Source organism: Triticum aestivum, chromosome 1A (genome assembly GCF_018294505.1).
Source record: "Triticum aestivum cultivar Chinese Spring chromosome 1A, IWGSC CS RefSeq v2.1, whole genome shotgun sequence".
NCBI classification, from domain to species: Eukaryota; Viridiplantae; Streptophyta; class Magnoliopsida; order Poales; family Poaceae; genus Triticum; species Triticum aestivum.
In genome coordinates, this window is record NC_057794.1 from 298,666,812 (window position 1) to 298,673,988 (window position 7,177).

The window sequence follows — 7,177 nt, forward strand, 5'->3', positions numbered from 1 at the left end:
CATGACGGCACGGTGGATACAGGCCCTTGCCGGCAGGAGGGCTCCATCTTTAGATGTACCTTCGAATTTTGTTAGGGTTTGTGTCCTTCTCAGAAAGATGAGACATCGGCGGCTTTCTGAAGATGGAATAAGGTTCTCCCTGTCAAGTCCCCGTTTTGGTGGTGCGTTTAGCATCGTCAGTGTGCGTGTGGAGGTGTGTCTCCAGTAGATCTGTCATTGGTGGATTTGCTCGGATCTTGTTGTGGTTCGTCTACGTTCGTGTGTCTTCAAGTTGGATCCTTCCGATCTATGTTACTCTTCAACGGCGGCGGTTGTTGTTCTGGTGCGCTGGTCCTATGGGGCCTTCGCACGACGGCTTCCCGACTGTCTACTACAACAATGTTTGCCCTGCTCTAGCGAGGAGGGGCAATGACTGTGGCGCTTCGGCTCGCTTGAGTGATTGTAGTCGTCGCTAGATGGTCTACGAATCTAGATATAATTTCATTATTTCTAGTGTTTGTTGTACTATCATGATTCTTCGTGAAAAAAATATACTATAGTGGGGATCAACTTCTTTTGTATACTGGATTTCTTCAGGTTTTTATTGTTGAAATAAAACAGTAAGGTCACTTTGCCGAAGACTAGCTGGACCTTTTGGATGCGACGCTCTGCCGTGAGATGAACATAACGATCCATAATACGCCTTCTCCCCTGCATGGTTACGCTTTATCCCCTGTTTCTGACGAACTGGACGCTGTGCATTTGGGTCCTGACACCCGCCGCCACCACTGCCGGCCCTCCGTTGCGGCGCCCAGCCAGCCGAAGCCTCCGCTGCCTCGCCGCCGGCACAGGAGCCCAGCAGCCCCTCCTTCCGCCGCTCCCTCCCAACAACGCCGCCGACCAGTCCATAGGCAGGTAGCCACCTTTCCTTCGTTCTCACTCCCTCCCTCCCTCTTCCCTCGTCCCCCCTCCCTCCTTCCTCTTGCATCCTATGTTTGTTCGATTTTTTTTCCTGATTTTTGTATTGGCGAGTACTTGCGTAGACTGGATCTTCTGAGAATATAATGACGACTATTTCTTGATGAGTACTTGCTGCGTGATTTTTCCAGTGCATGTTCAAGTTCACATGTGAAAGGATTTTGCTTGATAGGTGTTTGTGCTAATGCTTGTAGGGGCAAATGTTTAGTTTTTTTTTTCAGATGAGAAAATGTTTTGGTTGAAACACATTAGCAGTGGAATATGCAATGACTGGCGATATATGAAAAGGAAAAGATTAAGTTGTTTTATCTGCACCCTCTTGACCTGAAATCAAAGCTTAGCAGTAACATGCAATTCGAGAGAGCAGGGGTTTTGTCTTGGTTATAGTGGCCGAAATTGGTTAACACATTAGTACTACTAGTGGTATTGTTGTTGTTGGTTTTGACAGTCAGACCTAAAATATTGCCATTTAAAGTGATTGTTTCTCCTTTTGCATGTTAGCTGATTGATCTCCAGGTTCCACCTTTCCTGTTATGCCATGCTGCAAACCTTTCTGTATTTTTGCTCAGATCGTGCTACTGTGCACACAAGACAAATTGTTGGTTTCTTGTTTATTCATACAATTTCTCCTGCAATTACGTGTTTCATGTTACACAAGCCAACCATTCTTTGGGTTTTCACCTAGTCAACCTCACTAGCAATGTTACACATGGCTTCATTTTCTGGGTTTGAAGTTAAAATTAACTTCTGTGTCAATATATACGCTAGGAAGGTATTGAATTGCATGTGTATGTACTTCCCAGCGCTACCAAAGGGGGTGTCACCAACACAAGCGGATCCTGTTCAAGAGGAGGAGAATGAAGATATCTTGAACAATATTCATAGTAGGATAGCCGATGCGTGTTTTGCGAGAGCAAGATAGGTTAGCTATGTTGATGAAGGCCATCATCATGTGAACCATATGTGTTCCATATAGTCCATGTCTTTAGTAATAATAATTATACGTATGCAACATTACAAAATAGTCGTTGAATTTCCTATATCTTAGCCGTGAATTGTCTATATTGTCTAATTTTCCTTTCCAAAATGGTCGTTGAAATGCCTAACAATGCTCAAACCACTGCTTTACGGTCAATTAGCACATAAATATTCTTTCAGCCCTGAGGGGCATTACAAATAATTCATGCCAAAACTACAATTTCACAGTTGTTTCAATCAAACATTTTCCAGCCTTTTCATAGTTCTCAGCTCACAGCAGCTTTCTCACAGCTCACAGCTCACAGTTGCCTTTTCAGAATCCGCAGTTCAATCTAACACACCCTAATTCTATCCCTTTGGAATTTGGAGTTGGAACACGGCGTCAACATTGTCAATTGGAGAGGCTTGGAGCTGCTTCGGCATCCTCAGGAGAGCAAACAAAAAGGTAATCTGATGTACCTAGCTTATATACTCTTTTTTTGTGAACTAAAAAAATAGTAAAACGTATCCCCGTATTGAAGCTTTTCCAAAATGGCGAATTTATGTATCCCTACTGGCCCAATACGGATATACGTATCCGTATCGGTGCATTTTAGGATGCCACTAACAAAATGAGAATGCTTTTTCCCTTGTATCACAATTTTGCTTTGCGTTTGTTTTTTCCATCATCTTGTCAAAACAAGATTGATCGTATGAGGATTTTATGCTCGCTCTCTAACTCTCTAAATATTGTTTATGTGTTACCTTTGCAGCTTTCCCAGTGATATTCATGCACCTTCATGCCTTATTCACCTTTCCTTCCTTGTCGAATGTGTGGAGTTGCAGTGAGGAATAGTTCAATAAGGAAAATGTCTCTAAGAACTAGCTCTCAGCTCGCCCTACAGCTTAAAAGTAGTGTCTTTTTTACTACTGGGCTCCCGGGTTATCACAGTTTTGTAAGTTCCAGAACAGCAGATGTCTGTGGAGTTCCTTTAAAGGCTACCAATAGTGTTAATTCACGGTTCTTCTCAACTGCATATGGTAAAAAGTTAAGGTTTCTCATTAGCAATAAGAGCTCATTTATCAATCCAAATATAAATAGGGAAGATGGGGGTGCTGCCCATAGGTACTTCCATAGATCTGAGAGACGCCAAAGCACACTAGCTGCATGCAGCACCATCGCTGATGAGGCTTCCACATCTACGAGCAAGTGCAGTGAGAGTGGTACAGGTACTAAAAAGGACATTGCGAAGAATAAAAATTCTGGAGGCAGCAAAAAAGAAGTTAGCATAGATGTGAAAGAAAAGAAAGTATTTACCAAGAAAAAGAGCAGTTCTACTAAAACTAGTAAAACAGCAGCAAATACAACTGAGAAAGCAAGTGTGAAGCAAGAAGAAAAGAAGGCCGACACATCTAAATCAAAGAAAGGGGTTGGTAGTTCCAAAGAGAGAAAAACAGTAACCAGTTCGAAGAAATCTTTGGAAGCAAAGGAATCTGCTGCTATTGCAGCTGCCGAAGCCAATAATTACATGAAGACCACTGTTGATGCTTCTGGTAGTGAGAGGAGGCCACTTGTACCTCTGTACCCCCCCGTAGCTAAATCAGTTATTGTTGTTGAATCAGTTACAAAAGCAAAAGTTATTCAACAATACCTTGGGGACATGTACGAAGTATTACCCAGCTATGGTCATGTGAGAGATCTAGCTCGAAGGTCAAGATCTGTCCGCCCTGAGGATGACTTCAGCATGGTATGGGAGGTGCCTAATGGTGCCTGGACATGCCTTAAAAGCATTGGAGTTGCATTGAAAGGGTATGTTTTATAGGCTGGTTATCAGTAACGTTGTTCAAATTTCGTTCTTGGCATATAGGTTTGCTATGCATTAGTTGCTGGGAAGGTAAGACAAATTCACATACTTTGTTACTTTTACGGTATGAGTCATATCTTTGTCTCTAAAAACTTGTATTCCATGCAATACCATTTGTCCATATCCTTGTCACTTTCTGCAAGGCTTAATTGGGTGAACACATGATAGTCGTCTTGGTTTCTGTTTTACAACTTGTAGTTTGTAATCTTTATTGGACGTAATGCAATGTTGTGAGTACTAATACCTTTTGGATCCATGCGCCACTCACCTTTGAGTATAAGTTAGATTGTCCGTGAAGTGTGCACAGAGTGATAAACAGTACCATGTCTCCTAGATTTATTATGTTCTATCTAAACTTGATGGCTTTTCAAGGACACATAGACAGAAACTATAACAACAGTATGGTGTTGGTGATGGTTGATTCATCTCATATGCAGATTTTTGTTGTTAAGCTGTCCTTGTAGATAATTTTGTGTCAAGTATCCTATGCCTATATTCTCGTATGCGAATGTCACTATCACCAGGTGTATGTTGGCATACTATACCTGCACATCACTAGCGGATGAAGACATCTCTATTAGACCCATACATGTTCTGTGAAAATGTATCAACTGAACTATTTAACTGTATACTTACGTAATAGACGCTCCATTACCAAGTTACGGTCTTGGTTGTTCATTTACTTCTATTTATTTTAATCTTTTGCATATTTCACATAGCTGATTAAATTGGTTTCAACCGGAGCTTCAATTAAATTCTGAATTCTGTGAGTATTTTCTTCATTGCTACATCTGAGTATCTGTTAATTAGTTGAACCTTTTTTCTCTAGATCTGCCTTCCGCTTATAGCAAGTGTCATACATGTGTTCGAGTTAATTCTTTCTTGTATATGTCTTGTGCTGGTGCAAGTTTCCATGTTGAGTTCCCCTGCTTTATGAAGTTGTTGCTGATTGTCTTCTGTTATTGTTGCTTATTTCTTATCTCCAGAGCAGAAAATTTGATTCTCGCTTCTGACCCTGACCGTGAAGGTGAAGCAATTGCTTGGCACATAAAAGATATATTGATATGGACTTAGTTAATGCTTATCTTGCACGCCGTTCCCTTGATTATTTGATTGGGTTCGCCATATCACCACTTTTATGGAGGAAGTTGCCTGGTTGTCAGTCTGCTGGACGAGTCCAGTCTGCAGCTTTGGCGCTTGTTTGTGATCGGGAGACTGAAATAGAAAAGTTTAGCCCACAGGAATATTGGACTGTTGATACTGAATTTGAAACCCAGTATTCAGATTCTTCAAAAGGCATATGTCTTACATCCTGGATAAAGCATCTCAATTCAAAAAAGTTGGATCAGCTTTCTATAAGCTCTCAAGAAGAAGCACGAGCTCTAGAAAAGAGGATTTATTCTTGCCAATTTGAAGTAAGAGGTGTTCAGAGAACCAAAATTCACAAGAATCCTCCGATGCCATATATAACATCCAGCCTTCAGCAAGATGCAGCAAACAAACTACATTTTGGTGCAGGGCACACCATGAAGGTTGTTTCTACTTAATAAGAACTTAGATGCATAGCTTTACTATTATAATACTGTCATTTACATGTAGTGACCTTTTGACTCATATGGTTCACTATGTGACTGCAGGTAGCCCAGAAGCTTTATGAAGGGATCAATCTTTCGTCAGAACAAGCAACAGGATTAATAACTTACCTCAGAACAGATGGGTTTCATGTACGTTCATTCTACTTTTAGTTGATTGCCAAAGTAGTCTTTCTGTTTATAAATGTATCTGTAGGTCAGGTAAAACATACTCTTGGTCTCTTATCTGTGATCTGTGGTTGTTGGTTAAAGTTGGTGCATTCACAAAAAAAACCATCAAATTGGTCACTCTATATACAAGTGAACTGTAGAGAAAGATTCCACATGGCGCTGACTTTGAGGGGTTTGACACTCAGATAAAGGAGAGAGATTATAGAGTGGGATGATCTAGGTTCTTGCTTGAATCTGATGCTGACACAGTGACAATACTCATCCTTGGATAGGAAGGCTCATGCTGACACAGTGACAATACTCATCCTTGGATAGGAAGGCGGAAGCTGAAAAGTTTTTCGAGTAGAGAGGCCAGCTTGATGCTATGGCCAAAATCTGGATACTTTTGCTTAGTAGAAGAAAAAACTTAGTATATCAGCTCAAACATCTGATCAAGAAAATGGAGTTCTATAAGTCCTTATTGCTATTCCAAATAAACTGTCTGCTCTATTATATTTTGACTTTCTGTTCTCATTATTTAGTTCCATTCATGTATATTTCTAGGACCCTGGGTTAGCTACAGTAGTAATAATATCACAAATGAACATGTAGAAGGAACTCATGTGCATTTTAATACAGAAATATATGCATGAATTTTTCAAGTGGTGATGACTTGAACTTCAGCGGTGAGATTGTGCATCCATTCCCGCCCAAGTGATCTCGGTGTAATTTTAAATTTAAGGCAACTTCAGTTACATGAAACACATCATGTGTATATATGAGCATTAACTCAAATACTAGATTTGGCTACAAAATCTTAATTGTGTTGCGTGCATGAAAGATATTACTTTCTATTCCTTGATTTGAGAATTTCTTGTCAGTTATCAGTGATAGTTGATTGTTATGCGGTACTCATTTTAATAGCCTGAAACTGTTGCCTTATTTGTTTATGCTGTCCTTTCCATTGAAGATTTCTCATGGAGCTGCAGAAGATATTCGTTCGTTAGTGAAACAAAGGTATACTCTACTGGAATATTTTGTCAAGTTTGTGTTACTAAGTTTGTTCTGGACTGCTAATCTATCTTGTTTCATGTTTAATTGATCAGTTACATTGTGCCAAATAATCTGATTAGTGCTCCAGTGATTAATTTCAGCAAAATGGCAGTTTGCAGTTCTGCTTATTTCTTTCTCATTGTCAGGATTTATGGGATTGGATATTGTGAGACACAATATTTGATATCACTAAATATTTACAACCCTTCAATTGTTTTGTATGTACTATGTTTGATGGAATGGCTGGAGAGCTTTCTGGTATCATTTTTATGAGTTTGTTTCTTTTCCTGTCTAATCTTATTCTTTGGAAGCTAGTTTGAGAGAATCAGTATCTTGGGAGTTCAACATGTTACCTTCCTGTTTATGAGTATGTCACCTGGGGCTTCCATTCTTGCTAACAAGTATTTGTTCTAGGTATGGTGAGCAATATGCATCAGAGGATATTAGGAAGTACTTGAAGAAGGTGAAAAATGCTCAAGAGGCCCATGAAGCCATAAGGCCCACCAGCATAAGGAGGTTGCCATGTAATAAACCCACCTGTAGTTCTGTGTTTATTAACGATGTTGCACTACCGTAAATCATTTTTGGGTATGTGTTTTTTCT

The 7,177-nt window shown here is 40.1% G+C and overlaps 1 pseudogene; it reads left to right on the plus strand.

Moving 5' to 3' along the window:
- The first annotated feature begins 683 nt into the window (after positions 1-683).
- The window catches only part of LOC123046904 (DNA topoisomerase 1-like), a 24,484-nt pseudogene continuing 17,990 nt past the window's right edge, over positions 684-7,177 (plus strand).